We start from the raw sequence: 22,207 nt of genomic DNA, 5'->3' as shown, positions 1-22,207 counted from the left end.
CTCACCAGAGCTCATTTTCGTTCCCACCTTACACATAAGAGTCGATTGTAAGAGGCAGTGAGGAGGAATTTGTTTTTTTCCAGTGGATCTCCGGAATTCTCTGCCTGGGGAAGCAGTAGAGACTGCCTCATTAAATATATTTTGGAGACGGTTCAGCAGGAGTCAGCCATCTGGTTCACCGAGCCTGCTCAGCCATTCAATAAGATCATGGCTGATCTGGCCACGGACTCAACTCCAGCTACCTGTCTTTTTCCCCCCCATAACCCTCATTTCCCCTGCTATGCAAAGTTCTATATAACTGTGCCTTAACTATTTTCACTGAGGTAACCTCTACTGCTTCTCTGGCAAAGAATTCCATAGATTGACCAATCTGGGAAAAGCCCGTTCCTGTTCTTCTCCATCCTAAATCTATTCCCATGAATGGTAAGGCTTTGTCCCTGAGGTCTACCACCTATCAGTGGAGACAACTTTCCTACTCTGTCTTATCTATCTCTTTCATAATTTTGTATGTTTCTGTAAGATCCGCTCTAATTCTCCTGAATTCCAGCAAACGTGGTCCCAGGCAACTTGAGCTCTCGTTATAGGCTAACCCATCTCCAGAATCGGCCTGGTGCACAGCCTCCAAAACCAATATATCTTTCCTCAAGCAAGGGTGGGTTCTATTCAGCCGCTGCCTGTAAGGAGTTTGTATGTTCTCCCTGTCTGTGCGGGTTTGCTCCCATAGTCAAAGGGTGCACATGGATGGAATTGGGCAGTGAAAGGGTGCACGTGGATGGAATTGGGCAGTGAAACAGTGCACATGGACAGAATTGGGCAGTGAAAGGGTGCACGTGGATGGAATTGGGCAGTGAAAGGGTGCACGTGGATGGAATTGGGCAGTGAAAGGGTGCACGTGGATGGAATTGGGCAGCATTGCCGCCTTGGGCTGGCTAGGCCTATAACCTGTAAATAGAGACCAGAACTGCCGGCAGTACTCCAGGGGTGGTCTCACTGATGCTATGTATAGTTGCGGCATAACCTCCCTGCTCTGATGTTCAATCCCTCTGGCAGTGAAGACCAATGTTCCCAGCTCCAGTTGTCCATGGTTGAAGACCTTCAATTGTGCTGTACGGAATAAGGCCCGTTCCAACGGCTTCTTGTCAATTGCTGCAGAACTTGTTTTCTGCCCCAACTCGAGGTGTTCTTCGTGTGCTGTTGAAGTAATTATGTCTACATCTCCTATCTGCAGTCATTCACCACAAAGCTGAGCTCTGATTGATGTTTGACTGGGAGCTAATCCAGCAACCATGTGGGTTGATGGATGAAGGGCACTTGGTACTAATTAGATGCAGACACCAAAGTTCATTAGGAAAAGGACAAGGTCCCGCAGCCAGGTTTTAAGCTGTAGGAAAGGGATAACGAGGCAAAATGTCTAATGTGGTCACTCTACCTCACGCTGAGTACAGCAATGGAAGGCCAGAGAGGTGTATGGGGAGAGTGTGCACAAGGGGAGGGCTTTAGGTTTCTGGCCTTGGATTCACATCCCGACTCGGTAGATGTCACTGGTTCAGGAGAATGAGGGGAGATGGGATGGAGGTATACAGAATTATGAGGGATATAGATAGGGTTAATGCACGTAGGCTTTTTTCATCGAGGTTGGGTGAGACTAAAAGTAGAGGTCATTGGTTAAGGGTGAAATATTTATATAAAATATATGGAACATGAGGGGGAGCTTCATCACTCGGGGTAGTGAGGGTGCAGAATGAGCTGTCAGTGGGAGTGGTGATTGTGGGTTAGATTTCAATGTTTTGGATAAGTACATGGATGGGAGGGGTATGAGGGCTGTGGCCGGGCTGCAGGTTGGTGGGACCAGCCAGAATAGGAGTTTGGCGTAGACCAGAAGGGTCATGTGTTGTATTGAACTGCTGCTGCTAACTTAACAAATTTCGCTTCACATGCCGGTGATAATAAACGTGATTCTGATTCAAAGGGACCTGCTTCTGTGCTGTGGTGCTCTAGTACCTCAGCAGTGTCCTCTGCCACAACAAGCAGGTTTCCCTTTCTGGTCTCTGATCAGCCCCACCTCTCTCCTTACAGCCCTGCTGCTGCTCAGCTACCAGAATACCTGTGCGCACACCTAACATTTACTGCTAGTGTTTCCCCCTGCCCTCTCTGCGCCCTCTCGCGTCCTCTGAGCTTCCCCTGATGCATTTAGTGCTCACTTGGATGAACAGCCTGGTGTCTGTCACATGCTTTCTTCCGCCCTGTTGCCCAGTGAGTTCTCACCTAAATTCACCTGTCCTCTTCCGTTACTGGAAGATATTTACCCTGTTACTGGAACATCTTCTCTGGGGGGGGGGGGGGGGAGGTTTCTTCACTCAGGATGGTGAAAGTATGGTATGAGCTGCCAGCAGCTGGTAGACTTGGATTCAATTGTATCAAATAAGAGAAGGTTTGAATAGGTACCTGGATGGGAGAGGTATGGAGGGGTTACGGTCTGTGTACAGGTAGATGGGAGAGATATGGAGGGGTTACGGTCTGGGTACAGGTAGATGGGAGAGGTAAGGAGGGTTACAGTCTGGATTACAGGTAGATGGGTTATGGTAGATGGGAGAGGTAAGGAGGGTTACAGTCTGGATACAGGTAGATTGGGTACATGGCTGGGAGAGGTAAGGAGGGTTACAGTCCAGGTGCAGGTAGATGAAATTAGGCAGAATAATTAGTTTTGGCATGGACTAGATGGACCAAAGAGCGATTCTATGCTATTGGGTTCAGTGGCTCTATTACTAGGCAAAAAAAAACAGACTGGCATGGGCTAGATGGGCTGAAGGGCCTGTTTCAGTGCTGTCGTGCTCCTTGACTCTGAAGTGGAATGGATGGCGAAATAGACCAGGAACCATAAACTGACAGCATTAGTGGAAGGGTGTGTTTCTGACTGGAGAGGAGGGTACATGCATCCTCAGGGATTGCTGTGGTGTTAAAGACTTGAATTTCATTCTGCAGGGTGTAGTTTCGAGTGAGTATAGTGAACATAGACGTGAATAGACTTCAGAGAGAGCTACAGTTGTTGGGTTTTCTCAGAGTCCTTGAAGATTCTTGCACATTTCACTGTCGCTTCAATCTCGGAACTGAATCATTCCAGTCACCGTTGTGTAATCACACATTCCTCTTCAGCTGAAGCAGAAGAGAATTGTTTCATCTCCTGTTACATTTGACCTGAAGGCAGCCCTCGTGTAATATTTCCAAATGTCTTCTCTCCCTAGCTTAACCTCCTGTTGCTCACTATCCACAACACAATATTTTGGGTGCATCACACAGAGGTGCGCATGGTCAGGTAGATGTTGGAATTATCTGCAGGTGGCGATTATATCCTCCAACCCAGGGTTATTGCAGACTTCAAAATTCATCAAACAAACACTAAGCTGACTAATGCATTCATTATAATTTCTGTGATGTAGTTCATAAGGCATGTACAACAGTTTATGAAAATAGACATTGGTAGCCAATCACTGCAATGATCCAGTCATTTTTATGATGCTTGAAGCTAATGAACGTTTTAAGTAAGAAAAAAATCAGATATATCAAAGTTCAATGTAAATTTATCATCAAAGTAATATACATCAGCATGTACAACCCTGAGATTTGCTTTCTTGTGGGCATAGTCATTATGACCATAATGAGTCAATGGTAGACCACACCAACCTTGGGTGTTCAACCAGCGTGCAATAGACAACAAGCTGTGCAAATACAAAAAGGAAGAGAGCGAATAATAATAATAAGTAAGTAATAAATGTCAAGAACATGAGATGAAGAGTCATTGAAAGTGAGTCCATCAGTTGTGGGAACACTGCGATGATGAGGCAGGTGAAGTTACCCCTCCGGTTCACGAGGCTGTCGGCTGAGGGGTAATAACTGTTCCTGAATCAGGTAGTGGGAGTGCTGAGGCTTCCTTCCCAATGGCAACAGCAAAAAGGGAGCATAACCTGGGTGTTGGGATGTTGCTTTCCTGAACAACGCTTCGTGTAAATGTGCTCAGCGGTGGGAAGGGCATTACCTGTGATGGACTGTCTGTACTTTTTGTAGGAGTTTCCATCAAAGGCATTGGTGTTTCCATCCCAGACTATGATGTAGCCAGTCAATAGACTCTCCACCACACATAGAGGTTTGTCAAAATCTGACCAGAAATGAGCTCAAAGGAGAAATTCAAAAGATGGGAAAATTGTATTTTTTTAAAATTCCAAAATGCAAGTAATCTCCTCTACTCTCTCTGCACATGACTGTGTGGCTAGGCACAGCTCAACCGCTATTTATAAATTCACCAACGACACCAGTGTTGTTGGCAGAGTCTTCGATGGTGAAGGGGTGAGATACCATCTGTCTGTCTATGCCTCCCATAATCTTATCGACTTCTATCAGGTCTCCTCTCTGCCTCCACCCTTCTAGAGAAAACAGCTCGGGTTCGACCAACTTCTCCTTACTGCTCATATACTCTAATCTGGGCAACGTCCTGGTGAGCCTCTTCTGCAACCCCTCCAAAGCCCAGAACCGAATACAATACTCCAGATGCAGCCTAACCAGAGGTTTATAAAGTTTCAGCAGCAACAGGAGTTGGTAAATCCCATGACGTAGGTCAGTGATAATAAACCTGATTATGGATTTCACACTCCACCTATTTCTTCTTTTTCCCACCCCCCCCGCCCCCAGCTTCTCCATCCCAAACACATTCCTGCTTTTCCCCTCTCTGCACCCAGAGCTAGTCTTTATAATTCCCTGATATTGTCTTGCCGTGAGCTCTGCTGATGTGGCGTCTCCGGGGCACGCTCTGCTCAGGGGCTAAACCCCTGGTCCAGGAAACACCATTTCCAGCTTCAGTTGCCTCTCAAACTTGGGCGTACCTTCACCCATATGGTAACCGGAGCAACTCGTCATTCACCTGGCTGTGAAGGTGACTTGCAACTTATAAGCACATTTTTGGAGATGAACATTCTAACTGGAACAGCTCTTGTGGTTTGAAAACTGCTACTAAATTTAGAAGAACTTCCACTGGAATCTGCCTTCGCCCCTGAGGTTATTCTAATTGAAATCCTTAAATTGTCCTTACAAACTGTGCTCTGTTGTAAACCTGCCAAAATCTTGCTCCTTCACTCATAGGAGTTCTATCAGATGTACCTTAGATTCCTGAGGTTTGTTTTGCTTCCCGATATTGGAGTGCTTAACAATACAGTTATGTGGTGAGCAGACCAATAACAAACCGCTCATCTCTCTGACTTAGTCTCCTTTGAGCACTGGAGTAAGTGTCTGCCAGGAGACCTGTTAGCTTCTGAGAACAACACACAAGCTGTCTGACCTGCTGAGTTCCTCCAGCATTATCTATGGGAAAGAGTATAAACAGTCGACGTTCTGCTGCGATCAGCTTTCCTTTTCCTGCTCTGCTGCATGTTGGTGGGAGGGCTGGGGAGGTGGTTCAGAGAGCTGATGTTCCATCATAAACACGAGAGATTCTGCAGGTGCTGGAAATCCAGAGCCAACACTCACAAAGTGCTGCAGGAACTCAGCAGGTCAGGCAGCATCTATGGAAAATAAACGGTCGACATTTCGGGCCGAGGCCCTTCATGGGGATTGGAAAGGAAGGGAACAGAAGCCAGAATAAGGTGGTGGGGAGAGGGAAGAGTCAGTGAGATCCAATTGGTGGGGTGGGGGGGGGGTGGTGGAGGAGCTTTGGTGCGTCTCTCTCTATTATCCTTTTGGATGAGCTGGAAACCAGTGCTGTGTTCAGTTCATGAGAAACAGTGAAAATGAGCTGTCGCACTGAGCATGGAAACTGCCCAGCTTGTGTTTAACCTGTGGACCAAGGGGGATGAGGGGCATGTAATTCTGAGTGTTATGGTATTTTAGACCTCGTCACTTGGCTTTATTTTGACCATTGGGGAGTAGAATGTTTTGAGGCCTAGCCATCAGGCTTTGTCTCAAAGTAAGGTTCAACTTTCCTGCTTTAAATTTACACCTGTCTTTATTTTGCATCTGTTTGCATGGGTTAAGTTAAGTGTTGCTGGAGATTCAGTGTCACCCCACCCCGTCACTGCCCCCAGTTAATTCAGTAATGTATGTGAAGTGTGTTCCTCTCACAAGATCGACCATGTCCAGAGATAACAGATTGCAGCAATCTTAAGGACAATTATGAGGGGTATAGATAGGTTAAATGCAAATAGATTTTGCCCCTCAGGTTGAGTGAGACTAGAACTTGAGGACGTGGGTTAAGGGTGAAAGGTGAAATATTTAAGGAGAACCTGAGGGAGAATTTCTTCCCTCGGTGGTGAGTGTGGAACAAGCTGCCAATGGAAGTACTGGGTGTGAGTTTGATTTGAACATTTGAGAGAAGTTTGAATAGATAATTGGATGGGAGAGGTATGGAAGGCTATGGCCCACATGCAGGCCGATGGGACTAGGCAAGAACTGGATGGGCCAAAGGCCTGCAGTATTTCTATGCTGTGGTGCTCCATGCTTCTTGAGCTAATTTAGTAGTGGAAGTTATTTTTAAAAAGGATAATTAATGTTTAAAAAGTACTTAAAGCATGAAAGAATTTAAGATGAACAAGACAAGCACGGTAAGGCAGAAGATGGGATAGATCTATGCTGTAAAAGGTAAAAATTGAATTTGAATCATTTTCTGATGTACAAACTGCAGTAAAGCAAAATATTCTGGATGTGAAAACAGCAGATTAATTCCACTAAAGTGGTGAACTGACTACAGGAGCGGATACAAGTCCAACTGTGGCTGATGTTATTCTGAGGCACGAGCTCAAAGTGGAAGGGCATCCCTTTAGAACAGAGAAAGGGGGAAGTTTCTTCAGCCAGAGGGTCTGTGGAATTCATTGCCACGGACAGCTGTGCAGGTCAAGTCACTGGGCATACTTAAAGCAGAGGTTAATAGGTTCTTGATTAGTAAGGGTGTCAAAGGTTATGGAGAGAAAGCAGGAGAATGGAGTTGAGAGAAATAATAAATCAGCCATGATGGAATGGCAGAGCAGACTTGATGGACCGAATGGCCTATTTCTGCTCCTATGTCTTATGGTCTCATTGTAAACCGTATTTTTGTCCTGTCAATGTTAACACTTAACCTTTCACCTCCTTATTGATCAAGTATCTATCCACCTCTGGTTTAAAATATTCAAAGACTCCGTTTCCATCACTCTCTTCGCCCCTGAGGTTATTCTATTTGAAGTCCTTAAATTGTCCTTACAAACTGTGCTCCATTGTAAACCTGCCAGAATCTTGCTCCTTCTCTCATAGGAGTTCTGTCAGTTTTATATTAGATTCCTGAGATTTGTTTTGCTTCCTGATATTGGATTTCTTAACAATACAGTCACGTGGTGAGCAGACCAACAACAAACCACTCATCTCTCTAACTTATTCTCCTTACAGTGCTGGAATAAGTGTCTGCCAAGAGACATGTTAGCCGGGGAGAGTTCCAAAGAATCATGAGCCTGAGAGAGAAAATGTACCTTCATGTCTGTCTGTCTGTCTCCATACCTCTCCCTCTCCCCTCCCTCTCTCTCTGTCTCTATTTATTCTTTATATTTATGTTCTACACTTTATTCATAAGATGTATAAGATCACAAGGGGCGTCAATGAGGTAAACAGTCTTTTTTCCAGACTGGGGAATCGAAACCCGGAGGGATAGTTTTAAGGTTAGAGGAAAAAAGGAGTATGAGGGGTGATTTTATTTTTTACCCAGCAGGTGGTAGATATGCAGAACCCGCTGCCAGAGAGGAAGTTGTTGAGGCAGGTACGTCAGGTACTTTTAGAAGTATGTGCACAGGTGTGTGGATGACAAGAGTGTAATGGGCTATGGGCCCAGTGCTGGGATATGGAATTAGCTTGAAGCTGTACAGCTTTTCCCCACCATTGAGCACACCTACAAGAAGCACTGCCGTAAGAAAGCAGCATCCATCATCAAGGATCTCCATCACCCAGGCCATGCTCTCTCCTTCATGCTTCCATTGGGCAGGAGATAGAGACGCCTTAGTTCCAATGCCACCAGGTTCAGGAACAGTCATTACCTTACAAACATCAGGCTCCTAAACCAGGGTGGATAACTTCACTCACCTCAACACTGAACTGATTCCACAACATCTGGACTCACTTTCAAAGCCTCTACAACTGAAATTCTCAGTGTTAATTTGTTAGCTTGTTAGTTTGTTGGTTGTATTTCCTTTCTTTTTAAATCTTTTTATTAATTTTCCAAAATTATAAACAATAACAATATTGATACAGAGATTGGAATAATCTTATTGTTGATAAACATGTACAAAAAAGATTTCAAATACCGTAATACAGGTGTAATAGACTTCCAAACTCTTAATATAGTTAATCATAGAGAAAAAAAGAAATAAAAAGAAAAAAATGCAAAGAAAACCCCCCCCCCAAAAAAAACAAAAAAAAACTAAATACTAATAAGTCAGAGAGATGAGCAGTTTGTTGTTGGTCTGCTCACCACGTGACTGTATTGTTAAGCACTCCAATATCGGGAAGCAAAACAAACCTCAAGAATCTAATATCAAACTGACAGAACTCCTATGAATGAAGGAGCAAGATTTTGGCAGGTTTACAGTGGAGCACAGTTTGTAAGGACAATTTAAGGACTTCACATAGAATAACCTCAGGGGCGAAGAGAGTGATGGAAATGGAGTCTTCGAATATTTTAAAGCAGAGGTGGATAGATACTTGATAAGTAAGGAGGTGAAAGGTTGACTGTTAACATTGACAGGACAGAAATACAGTTTACAATGGGACCATAAGACATAGGAGCAGAATTAGGCCATTCAGTCTATCGAGTCTGCTCTGCCATTCCATCATGGTTGTATTTCCAGTTTGTGTTTTGCACGTTGATTGTTTTGTCAGTCTCTGTGTGTAGTTTTTCATTGATTCTATTGTATTTCTTATTCTACTGTGAATGCCTGAATGGAAATGAACCTTAGGGTAATTTATAGTGACATATACCTATTTTGATAATAAATTTACTTTGAGCTATATGTTCTGTGTATCTGACACCCACTGAAAAAGGTTTCCAAATATTGAAGCTCGTTGTAAAAAGCAGGTATGACTGCAAATCTCCAGGAGAAAATGAAGTTTGTTTTTTTTTTGTTTTCCCAGAGGTGCCTTTGACTTGAGTTTAAAATGTGAGTTGAGGACGTGCACTCAGTGACCACTTTGTTAGGTACAGGAAGTACCAAATGCAGTGGCCACTGAGTGTATGTCCGTGAACTTCTGCTGCTTGTAGCCCATCCACTTCAAGGTTCAACACGTTGTGTATTTGGAGATGCTCTTCTGCACTTCACTGTTGTAACACGTGGCTATTTGAGTTACTGTTGCCTTGCTGTCAGCTTGAACCAGTCTCGCCATTCTCCTCTGATCTCTCTCATTAACAAGGCTTTCCCCCCACAGAACTGCCGCACACTGGATGTTTTCTTTTTATTTTTCACACCATTCTCCATGAGCTCTAGAGACTATTGTGGGCGAAAACCCCAGGAGATCAGCAGTTTGAGTTCCTCAAACCACCCTGTTTGTCACCAACAATCATTCCATAGTCAATATACTATACAATATATATAGTAGTGACATACTGTGTCTGGTGCTCCCGATGTGGCCTTCTATATATTAGTGAGACCCAACGCAGACTGGGAGACCGTTTCGCTGAACACCTACGCTCTGTCCGCCAGAGAAAGCAGGATCTCCCAGTAGCCACACATTTTAATTCCATGTCCCATTCCCATTCTGATATGTCTATCCATGGCCTCCTCTACTGTAAAGATGAAGCCACACTCAGGTTGGAGGAACAACACCTTATATTCCGTCTGGGTAGCCTCCAACCTGATGGCATGAACATTGACTTCTCTAACTTCCGTTAATGCCCCTCCCCGATTCTTACCCCATCCCTTATTTATTTATTTCCCCCTTTTCTCCCTCTCTTTTTCTCTTGTCCCTCTCACAATCACTCCTTGCCTACTCTCCATCTTCCTCTGGCACTCCCCTCCCACTTTCTTTCTCCCTAAGCCTCCCGTCCCATGATCCTCTCCCTTCTCCGGCCTTGTATCCCTTTTACCAATCAACTTTCCAGCTCTTAGCTCCATCCCACCCTCTCCTGTCTTCTCCTATCATTTCGGATCTCCCCCTCTCCCTCCCACTTTCAAATCTCTTACTAGCTCTTCTTTCAGTTAGTCCTGATGAGGGGTCTCGGCCCGAAACGTTCACTGTACCTCTTCCTATTGATGCTGCCTGGCCTGCTGCATTCCACCAGCATTTTGTGTCTGTTGCTTGAATTTCCAGCATCTGCAGATTTCCTCTTGTTTGCATTCCGTAGTCAAAGTCACTTAGATCAACATTTCTACCCCGCTGTTTGATCTGAACAGCAACTGAACCTTTGGACCACGTCTGCATGTTTATATGCATTGATTTGCTGCCAAATGACTGGCTGATAAGATACTTGCATTAACAAGCAAGTGTACTTGTTAAAATGGCCACCGGGTGTACGGTCCAGGATGGCCCTGCACACAAGCACCGTTAAACTGCTACACTGTTGGAACGGGTGGATATTCCATAAATGAAGGCTGCTTTCTCTCTGCTAGCGATGGAATTGACGTAAAAGGCATCCTGCCGACACATTCACCGCTGTGTCAGTCCTGAATTATAGCTTCAGCACTATCTTTAAGTGCAGTGGGCAGTAATTCCAGCAATTAATTTATAACTGCTGATGAATGCCAAAGCATTTGGGAAACATTTGTAGGGGAATGGAACCTTGTCCTTAAGGCTATCAGTTATTCTGGAACGTTGAGCAGAGCAGCCAAGTGTTGTCGTTGATGTTCAGCTCACAAGGTGAGTGCAGAATGGACGTTCCTTCCCCATTCCATCTGTCTCAAAATGGAAAAATCCTGTGCAAGAGGGAACGTGGTCCCCAAATAATGGAAGGTAGCAAAATTGTAATTGCACCCCAGCAGGACTTGCCAGCCAGTCAGTCAGAGGGGGCTTGCGCTTTGGGAGTCTCCTGCTTTGAAAGCCAGGATGTTGACTGAGATTTGTTTTAGTTGCTCATTTTGTGCGAGTTGGCCTTAAAACAGTAGCGTTATATTTGGCCAAGTGGTTAAGGCATTCATCTAGTGATCTGAAGGTCGCTAGTTCGAGCCTTGGCTGAGGTAGTGTGTGTATCCTTGAGCAAGGCACTTAACCACACATTGCTCTGCGACGATACCGGTGCCAAGCTGTATTGGTCCTAATGCCCTTCCCTTGGACAACATCGGTGGCGTGGAGAGGGGAGACTTGCAGCATGGGCAACTGCTGGTCTTCCATACAACCTTGCCCAGGCCTGCGCCCTGGAAACTTTCCAAGGCGCAAATCCATGGTCTCATGAGACAAGCAGATGCCTATATATTTGACAAAAATACAGGAGGTTTCTGCAGGTGCTGGAAATCCAAGCAACACACACAAAATGCTCTAGGAACTCAGCAGGCCAGGCAGCGTCCATGGAGAAGAATAAAGAACCAGTGTTTTAGGCCGAGACCCTTCATCAGTCTCCTCTCCATACATGCTGCCTGACCTCCAGTGTTATGTGTGTGTTATATTTGGGTGGCGGTATGGAGAAGTGCCTCTACCAAAGGAGGTGTAAGACACTTCTTCCCTCCACTGGGCTGCAGGTCACCCTTGTGCTTAGTCCCCCGATCAAGGTCACATGAAGCCATGGGAGCATGGATGGTTATATGAGCAGCTGGTGTGTATACCAAGTCCTGGTTATGTGATCACTGACACCAGCCAGTCTCTGAAACGTATTGATAATGGCTGGAGTTGCCTGTATGGTAAAGACACTGCCCAGAAAAGGGCAATGGGAAGCCACTTCTGTTGAAAATTTACCTAGACAATCATGGTCACGGAAGGACCATGATTCCCCACGTCATGACAAGGCACATAATGAATGAGCCATTGTTACTGGAGTGAAATCCGTGTGGGAAAAGTGTCGCGTTTTACCATATACTTTTCCCTTCCCCACCCCTCCTCTGCAGTGTTCTGTCTTCCCAGTTAAAGAGTCACATGCCTTTTGTGTGTTTTGACTTCTTGCCTCTGTGAACTTCCCTCAACAATTTTCTTGGTGGACGAGGCGAAACTGGGTGGAAGCTTTTCCAGTCTTGGCCAGAGCACTCCCTCTAACCGCAAAGGTTTTGTGTGGAGCTGCTCTCATTCAGCGGTTACTGCGTGTGACAGGAAAGCAGATTCACTTGACTCACTGGTGTCCGTCATGTACACCAGAGGAATGTCAAATAACTCCTTGTTCAAGGTCTTGCTTCCTTCCAGTCAGCTGGGAATTGTTTAGTGAGTTTTTTTTTTAAATACATTGGCAGAAAATATCTAAGATTTAAACTGAGCGTGCACTAGGAAGTGTTGCAGCTGTTGGTGAGTGATTTGCAAACTGTTTGTTAGATACTGGTGGCCACCTGTATTGTAGCGGAATTACATTCCAGTGAAACAGGAGGCTGGTCACCTCACTACAGGAAGGACGTGGACACTACAGAGGGTGTGCAGAGGGGATTTACAACGATGTTGCGTGGATTGGAGAGCATGCCTTATGAGAATAGGTTGAGTGAACTTGACCTTTTCTCCTTGGAGCGACAGAGGATGAGAGATGACCTGATAGAGGTGTATAAAACAATGAGAGGCATTGATCGTGTAGCTAGCCAGAGGCTTTTTCCCAGGGCTGAAATGGCTAACATGAGGGAGGATAGTTTTAAGGTGCTTGGAAATAGGTACAAGGGGGATGTTAGAGACAGGTTTTTCCACACAGAGAGTGGTGGATGTGTAGATTACACTGCCAGCAACAGTGGTGGAAGCGGATACAATAGGGTCTTTTAGACTCTTAGATAGGTACCTTGAGCTTAGAAAAATAGAGGGCAATGTGGTAGGGAAATGCTAGGCAGTTTCTAGAGTAGGTTACATGGTTGACACAATATTGTGGGCCGAAGGGCCTGTAATGTGCTGTAGCTTTCTGTGTTCCATGTCTGTAGCGTGAATCTGTATACTCTTATTCATCATGAAACAGGTTTTTGGGTTTAGGGGCAATTGCATGATATAGTTTTTTTAAATTCCCATATAAACTCTGTCAGACTGAATTTTATTCCATATCTCAAGTTTCGGCAGTAACTTGTGAATTCTGTAAGTATAGTTTTCCCGAATGGCAGTAACACAAGAGGTTGTTGGTGTTGTCAAAGAAGCTATTTGCTTTGATACACAGTTGTGCAAACTTTAAGCTTTAGGTAAAAGTCAGAATCAGGTTTAATATCACTGGCATATGTCATGAAATTTGTTGTTTTGCAGCAGCAGTACAGTGCAATACACAAAGATACTCTAAATTGCAATGCAAAATATATTCTATAACGAATTAAGTAGTGCAAACAAAAAGAGCAAAGCGTCGTGAGGTAGTACATGGGTTCATTGACCCTACAGAAATCTAACGGCAGAGGGGAAATGGTAGCAATGAGAAGAGGGCATGTCCTGGGTGAAGGGGGTCCTTCGTGAATGCCACATTTTTGAGGCATCACCTTTTTGAAGATGCCTTCGATGCCGGGGAGGCTAGTGCCCATGATGGAGCTGGCTGAGTTTACAACTTTCTGTAGCTTTTTCCGATCCTGTGCAGTGGCCCCTCCATACTAGGTGGTGATGCAACCAGTTAAAATGGGTACCAATTAACCATGGTACATCTGTAGAAATTTGCGAGTTTCTTTGGAGGCATACCACGTCTCCTCAAACTCCTAATGAAATATAGCTGCTGTCGTGCCTTCTTTGTAATTGCATCAGTATGTTGGGCCTAGGCCAGACCCTCAGAGATGTTGACCATAAGACATGGGAGCAGAATTAGGCCATTCAGCCCATCGAGCCTGCTCCGCCATACCATCATGGCTGATCCCGGATCCCACTCAACCCCATATTCCTGCCTTCTCGCCATATCCTTTGATGCCCCGACCAATCAGGAAACTATCAACTTCTGCCTTAAATTTCACACAGGCTTGGCCTTCACCGTAGTCTGCAGCAGAGCATTCCACAGATTCACTACTCTCTGGCTAAAAAAATTCCGCCTTACCTCTGTTCTAGAAGGTCGCCCCTCAATTTTGAGGCTGTGCCCTCGAGTTCTGGATGCCCAGGAACTTGAAACTGTTCCTCCTTTCCACTGCAAATCCCCGAGGACTGGTGTATGTTCCCTCGACTTCACCTTTCTGAAGTTCACAATCAATTTCTTGGTCTTACTGACATTGAGCTCTAGGTTGTTGTTGTGACACCACTCAATCAGCTGATCTATCTCGCTCCTGTACACCACCCCGTCACCATCTGAAATTCTGCCAATAATAGTTGTGTCATCAACAAATTTATAGTTGGCATCTGAACCATGCCTCGCCACATGGTAGGAAGGGATATGATTATAATATACTCCCTGGAGCCAAGGCAGTGGCTTTAACTTTCACTGCTGTGTGATTGATGCTTCTGTACGTCAAGCGACTTTATTGTACATTGCAACAACAACGCAAGGTCACCGCCACACTTAAAGTGATTAGATCCTTGGCTACTGTGCTGTGCCTTCAGTTCTAGAACCTGCCTTTGGTGTAACCCCAACCACTGGGAGGAATTGTATGTGTCCAGGACATAGAGGTGGGCAGGAAAAATCATTACTCACCCAGCAAACTGCCTTTTATGAAGCTCCCTTCTAGAAAGCACTATAGGGTGATTAAAACGAACACGTCACGCCATCTTCACTTCACTTCACGGTATAGAAGTTGTCCTGTCCAAGACCAAAAGAAGCTGCAGAAGATCGTGAACACGGCGCAGCACATCACACAAACCCCAATCTTCCGTCCTTGGACTCACGGTACACCGCACGCTGTCGGAACAGTGCTGCCAGGATAATCAAGAACACGACCCACTCAGTCAACACACTTTTCGTCCCTCTTCCCTCCGGGAGAAGGCTCAGGAGCTTGAAGACTCGTACGGCCAGATTTGGGAACAGCGTCTTTCCAACTGTGATAAGACTGCTGAACGGATCCTGACCCGGATCTAGGCCTTACCCTCCAAATATCCGGACCTGCCTCTCGGTTTTTTTGTACTACCTTACTTTCCATTTTTCTATTTTCTATTTATGATTTATAATTTGAATTTTTATATTTACTAATTTTTACTATTTTTAATATATTTAATATTTAATATTTGTAATCCAGGGAGCGGGAAGTGCAGAATCAAATATCGCTGTGATGATTGTACGTTCTAGTATCAATTGTTTGGTGACAACAAAGTATAAAGTATCTTACAAGTGTCTTTCCCCAAGCAGTTAATGTGATCAGCCATTCTGGCTAGCCCCCACCCCTCTTTATCTGTTACGTCAGTCACTGCACTGTAAACACTTTAAACCTCATTTTATAATGCTGTTTACATTGTAAATACACACTGGTATTCAGGCATGTTATTCCATGTCTGTACTTTAACTTCCAGCACATTTTTATATAATGCTTTCTTTTTTTATAATTGAATGTTTTTACATTGTGCCAACATGCCACAACAAATTCCTAAATGACAAAGTTGATCCTTGCCTGTTGGTTGGTGGAGGCCTCTGTCTTCTGGCTGTCACAATCATTCCAGGGTTCATGGATCAGCTGGGCAACACGGAACTGGTCTATGTTCACTCGGAGGGGCTCAGAGGATGGTCAAGGTGTCCCTCAGGCTCCCTGCTGTCCCAGAATTAGGACGGGAACTAAACACACGCCACGTTTCACCTCAGCACAGGCTGCTGGGTGACCAGAGCTGTGCAGCCAAAAAGCCTAGTTTCTCAATGATGTCCAGACTGACAGAACACTTCCAATGTGCGTCTTCATGTGCACTGGAGTCTCTCTGCTTCTCACCCGGCTCTCTCAGTCCCACTCGTCGCTTTGACCGGCTCTCATTCCTCACTGCACCAGGCGCGTCTTACCTGTCCGCCTCTCTTGGTGCTTGGGGCAATGAAGTGGGTGAGTGCAGATTCAGAACTCTTGCCCTCATGATACACGTGAACACATCGCCGTGCCATGTGCTGCTTTTGGACGAGTGAGCCACTGACAGTGCATTCCAATTGAAATTTTGTGCAGCCACAGTCAAGAGCAAGGAAGGGGTTATTCCTTTGTGGTTAATGTGACTGATGATTATTTCTAAAATTGCTGACAAATAATTACTATAATATAATTTTCTTACCTACATCAAGCTGGCCATGGTGGATCCAGATAACTTGTCATTGAAATGGTCCAACTGCGGCTCAATGGGAATACATAGAATAATAGTTTGGCACACACTGGATGGGCTAAAGGGTCTGTTTCTGTGCTGTAGTGCTCTATATCATTAGGACGGAGAATTAGGCCGCGGGTCGTCTACTGCAACCAACCAACAGAGGAGACAATGAGGCAGTGTGGGAGAGCCTGTGTGAGTCACACTGGAATCCATACTTGGGTTGAGGGGTTGTCCCTTCCTGTCAGTGCTTCCCTCTGGTGTTCACTCAGTGGAAAAACAAGCTGGGCCACTCGGACTTGGGCTATGTTATTTTTTTTCTCTGTGACTGAGTTTTTCTGAAATCTTAACCATATGTGCTACTTGTGCAATGTGCTGTTGGTAATTTGTTTTGCACATTGGCCCCAGAGGAACACTGTTTCATTTGGCTATATACATAATTGGTTGAATGATAATTAAACTTGAATATTGATTTAACATTGTCACATATATTGAGACAGTGTGTTTTTATGCCATTCAGTCAATTCATTCTGTAATATGCAGTGCACATCCTCCAGTTTGATCCAGTGTGTTAAGCTTTTGCCTTTTTATTCATTTGATGGAGAATCTATGCAGTGCTAATACCTTCCTGCAGTTTATCAACAATAAATGCAACAGTGTGGTGAAGAACTTTATAGCTTCACAAACAAGAGGAAATCTGCAGATGTTGGAAATCCAAGCAACACACACACAAAGTGCTGGCGGAGCTCAGCAGGCCAGGCAGCATCTACGGAAAAGAGTAAACAGTCAACATTTCGGGCTGAAATCCTTCGGCAGGACTGCATTCAACATTTCGGGCTAACATTGACGGTACTCTTTTCCAGAGATGCTGCCTGGCCTGCTGAGTTCCTCCAGCATTTTATGAAGGTTGTAGCTTCCTTGCCTTTTGTCTGGGCATTCAGTACAAGATGTTGGTGAGACTGTACTGGAATATTGCATGCAGTTATGGTCACCATACTATAAGAAAAGTTGTGAAGCTAGAGAGGGTGCGGGAAAAAATTCAAAGGATATTGCCAGCATTGGAGGCCTTGAGTTGTAAGGAAAGACTGGACGGGCTAGGACTGCTTTCCCTGGAGTGAAGGAGGCTGAGGGATAAACTTATGGAAGTTTTGAAAATCACGAGGGACATGGATAAGGTGCCAATGTGAGGGAGACTAAAGATGCTGTAATCTTAACCAAAAACCAGACTGCTGGAGGAACCCTGTGGGACAGGAGACATCAAAGGTGAGTGGCCGAGGATTTTTACCCCCCGGTGGGGGTGTCTAAAACTTGAATACATAGGTTTAAAGTGAAAGGGGCAAGAGGTGGTAGATACATAGAATGAGCAGATTGTCATTATAGTGATTGAAAGAAATTTGGACAGGTACAGGTTGAAAAGGTTCAGGTGGATGTGGGTTGAATTAAATTGACTTTATTTCTTACATCCTTCATATACGTGAGGAATAAAAAACTTTTGCGTTGCGTCTTCGTCTGAATGTACAATTTATAGTATGTACAACAGCACAGATAATATAGGCACATGAGATTTGTTTAACTGGGATGCTTGGTCAGCATGAATGAGTTGGGCTGAAGGGCCTGGTTCCAAGCTCTGTGGGTCAGAATCAGGTATGCGGTTTTCACAGCTACAGTACAGTGTAAGTCATAAAAAACCTATAATTTACAAAAATAAATAAATTGTACAAAATACAACAAGGTAGCATTCATGAACTGTTCAGAAATCTGATGGTGGAGGGGAGGAAGTTCTTCCTGAATCATTGAGTGTGGGTCTTCCCACCTCCTCCCCATGAGAAGATGACGTGTCCCAGATGATGGTCCTTAATGAGGGATGTCTCCTTCTTGAGGCATCATGCTTAGAAGATGTTTTTGGTGGTGGGGATGGTTGTGCCCATGATGGCAAGGTGGCTGAGGCTATAACCCTCTCTGGTCTCTTTTGATCCTGTGCATTGGAGACTCTGTACCTGGCGGTGATGCAACCAGTCAGAATGCTCTCCAGGGTACAACAATATAAATATTGACAAAGCAAATCTCCTGATGAATAATAGCCACTGGCTTGCCTGCTTCAAGAGAGTATCGGTATGTTGGGCCCAGGGTAGATCCCCTGAGATGTTGGCACCCAGTTGCTCACTCTTTCCACTGCTGACCCCCTCAGTGATGACCGGCGTGTGTTTTCCCAACATCAGAATCAGGGGCAGTTTTATTGTTATTTTTCCGCAGCAGTGCGATGCAATTTTCCTTACCTGAAGCCCTCAGTCAATTCCTTGGTCTTGCTGACACTAGCGCAAGGTTGTTGTTGCGACACCACTCAACCAGCTGATCTGTCTCGCTCCTGTACGCCTTCTCGTCACCATCTGACTGCCAATAACAGTGATGTCATCATCAAATTTATCAATGGCACTTGGTGTTGTGCCTAGCCAAAGTGTAGGGGATGTACGTTTGAGATGGAACTGGTCAGAAAAGTTGGTTTCTGATTTAACCTTGTTTCACTTGAAATTTTTAGGTTTCAGGATATTATAGTTTTTAAGTCAATTTACTGTTGTGTTTTTAATTTTTTTTTAAACAAGCCTACTTATAAGTTTAGTCGCCGGCCACTCGGCCATGGTTTTCGGTTGGGCACCGGATGCTTGGAGAGATTTGGTAGGGGCAGGTGCTTGGCTGGGGGCCGTGGTTGAGTGGTTGGCGACTTGGGCCGGCTCCTCCACCGGACTTAGTCTGGTGAGGAGGGTGTGAGGACACCCAGCAGGACTGAAATAAAAAACAAGACCTGACAAAGGGCGGATGAGCTCCTTGTGAGCCAACGGCCATCTTCCATGGAAGAGGTAAAAGCCTCACCACGTATCTACGAATCGTATGCTATGCCCCTAGCTAGAAGATATATGATGAATTTAGGTGCTGCACCGTGTACCTGGACCTGCCCAAGACCTCCGCCTACGGAAGGGCCGAGTTCAAAGAAGCGGCCGCGGCTGGAGGCCGACACGGCCTCAGGCTCGAGTTCGGCGGGGGTGGCGGCAGGCGGTGCCAAGGCGGCCAGCGAGAACAACTGGAGGAGAGGCTGTACTCGGTGCTGTTGCAAGATCGAAGAAGATGGAGGTGCATAGCCGCCAACCCCAGATTCGGGACGGCACCCACTGACTGACTGATTTATAAGAACATAAGAACACAGGAAATAGGAGCAGGAGTCGGCCATCTGGCCTGTCGAGCCTGCTCCGCCATTCAATAAGATCATGGCTGATCTGACCATGGACTCATCTCCACCTACCTGCCTTTTCCCCATAACCCTTAATTCACTATGCAAAAATTTATCCAACCTGGTCTTAAAAACGATTACTGAGGTAGCTTCCACTGCTTCATTGGGCAGAGAATTCCACATATTCACTACTCTTTGGGAAAAGCGGTTCCTCCTCATCTCCGTCCTAAATCTACTCCCCCGAATCTTGAGGCTACCTCCCCTGGTTTTAGTCTCACCTACCAGTGGAAACAACTTTCCTGCCTCTATCTTATCTATTCCCTTCATAACTTTATATGCTTCTAACAAACTTAACAGCTTTTGTTTTAAAATTTCACAAATGCTTTAAAACACTTTGATAAATGATGACAGTACTGAGCCAGTGAATGGACTGCCGAGACCTTTAGTTGCCCACGGAACTCTTCCCTTCAGAAAGCACTGATTTAGGGGTCCGGCATGGACAAGACTGGGCAACCAGCTCACTGACCCTATAGTGGGAATGGCAGCACTTGTCCGGAATGATGCTGCGGTCAAAGGCATTAAATAGTGGGGCTGGGTTAATTTCCTTTGAGTTTGGATGCAAGTATGGCAAAAGCTTGCAGGCAGCACGAAGACGTGGGTGGACCGTGTTGTAGGCCACGTCCTTGGAGTTATTATTGTATGCCATGACTGTGTGACTCTGACCATCAACTCTTACTCCAGCAGAGTCTCAGATGTAACCAAATAAATACAGGAAGTGTGGGAACTGCTGAGCTGGCTAGGCAACTCGAGAAATACTCGGTGTTTCAATGAAGAGTCTCTTTATCTGAGTTGTCCTGACGAACGGGCCCCGAATGAGACGTTAACTCTGTTTCTCTCCACAGGAACTGCCGGACCTGCTGAGTGCCTCCAGCACAACCTTGTGTATTTCTCTTTAAATTTCGGATTTCCAGCTGCTGCAGTATTTTGTTCTGATGTAACCGGTCATCTTGGCATTCAGCCGTTTATACTGTAGCCAGCTGTTGTGGTTCAGAATCAGGTTAAATATCACCAGCATTTGTTGTGAGTTCACATCTACTCGTTGAATAAGTCACGGGAGGGCAGATCCCTTCCTCCCTGAAAATCCAACTCACTGCTTGGACCCAGATTTTATTGTTCTTCATAATTCACATCAAGCTCCGAGACAGGAGAAGGAACAGTTTTGACACATGGTTGGTCCTCCGTAGGAGAGTTCTGTTCTGTTCTGTTCTGGTCTCCATACTGTAGGAGGATGCCATAGGCTGGACAAGGTGCAGGCGAGATTCCATGAAGGGTTTTATCCCAAGAAGACAGCATCCATCGTGAGGGGCCCTCGTTGTCTGGGACATGCCCACTACCAGGAGGACGTACAGGAGCGCGAAGGCCCGCAGCCCATGTTTTTGGAACAGCTCCCCTCCACCTCCCCTACCCCTCCGCCACACCACCACTGGCAGCACTACCTCAATATTTCTCTATTACGCTGTTTAGTCATTATAAATTTTAATGTAACTTTTGTGTCTTTTTTTTTAACAATTCTTTTGTAATTTAGTAGTAGTAGTTTTCATACCTTGATGTGTACTGCTACCACAAAACAATAAATTTCAAGGCGTATGTCAGACTAACACGGGCAAAGCCCTCCCCACCATTGAGCACATTTGCAAGGAGCACTGCCACAAGGAAGCAGCGTCTGTCATCAAAGAATCTCCCCCCTCTCCCCCCCCCCCACCAACATTCTGGTCACGCTCTCTTCTCCCTACTACCATCAGGAGGGAGAGTGCAGGAGCCTTTGGTCCCACACAAGCAGATTCAGGTCCAATTTCTACCTTACAGCCATTTCAACCACCTCAACACTGAACTGATCCTGTGACCGACACCTTAATCTCAAGGATTCTTTGCTGCCAATATTCTCAGTATTATTTATTTGCGAGTGTGTGTGTTCTTTTGCAAATTGGGTGTTAGTTTTTGTTTGTGGATGGTGTAGTTTTTTGTAAATTCTATTGTATTTTTCCTGTAAATTCCTGCAAGGAAATGAATCTTAAGGTAGTATATCATAACATAGACATACAGTACTGTGCGAAAGGCTTAGGCATAGTTACATAGCTAGGGTGCCTAAGGCCTTTGCACAGCACTGTAGTAATTTTATGTATTGTACTGTACAGCTGCCACAGAAAAATAAGTCATGACGTATGTGAGTGATGATAAACCTGATTCTGATATGGGTCTCTATTGTGGACTGAGCAAGGCAAGGGGGCAGGGAGAGGGGAGTCATGGTAGGGAAAAGCAGGAGAGGGAAGCACCAGAGAGACATTCTGTAATGATCAATCAACCAATTGTTCGGAATCAAATGACCCTGCCTGGTGTCTCAGGGATGGATGTGTCTGTGCCCATGCCACACCCCCACCCTTGGCACTCCTCTGCCACCTGTCCCAGCACTCAACAATTATAAAGAATTATATATAAAAAAATAAAGTTAGAGGTTAAAGTACGGATTTAGGATAAAGTGTGTATAAATACCTTAATAGTAGCATGTATGTACAATGGAAACAGCATTATAAAATGTGGTTAAAAGTGTTTATGTTGCCGTGGTGATAGACGCATGGGGGAGGTGCTAACTAGAATGGTTGATCAGAATAACCGCCTGGGAGGAGGAAACTTTTAAGATGTCGTGAAGGTTTTGTTTTAATACCCCTG

General features: G+C 45.1%; 1 protein-coding gene and 1 long non-coding RNA gene across 4 annotated transcripts in view; one reads left to right on the top strand and one right to left on the bottom strand.

Annotated features, from left to right (window-relative positions):
* LOC140202778 (uncharacterized) overlaps positions 1 to 14,249 on the bottom strand; it is a 20,066-nt gene extending 5,817 nt beyond the window's left edge. Inside the window, exon 1 of the long non-coding RNA XR_011887188.1 lies at positions 14,099 to 14,249. This is a non-coding gene — a long non-coding RNA (uncharacterized lncRNA). The remainder of the gene's footprint in view (positions 1 to 14,098) is intronic.
* Positions 1 to 22,207, top strand: part of yaf2 (YY1 associated factor 2) — a 144,991-nt gene that overhangs the window by 88,501 nt on the left and 34,283 nt on the right. The gene's annotated exons all lie outside the window — the stretch shown is intronic.

The sequence above is a fragment of the Mobula birostris genome, chromosome 9 (assembly GCF_030028105.1).
Source record: "Mobula birostris isolate sMobBir1 chromosome 9, sMobBir1.hap1, whole genome shotgun sequence".
Classification (NCBI taxonomy): domain Eukaryota; kingdom Metazoa; phylum Chordata; class Chondrichthyes; order Myliobatiformes; family Myliobatidae; genus Mobula; species Mobula birostris.
Note: the sequence above shows the minus strand (reverse complement) of the source record. Positions and strands in the feature narration are given on the sequence as shown.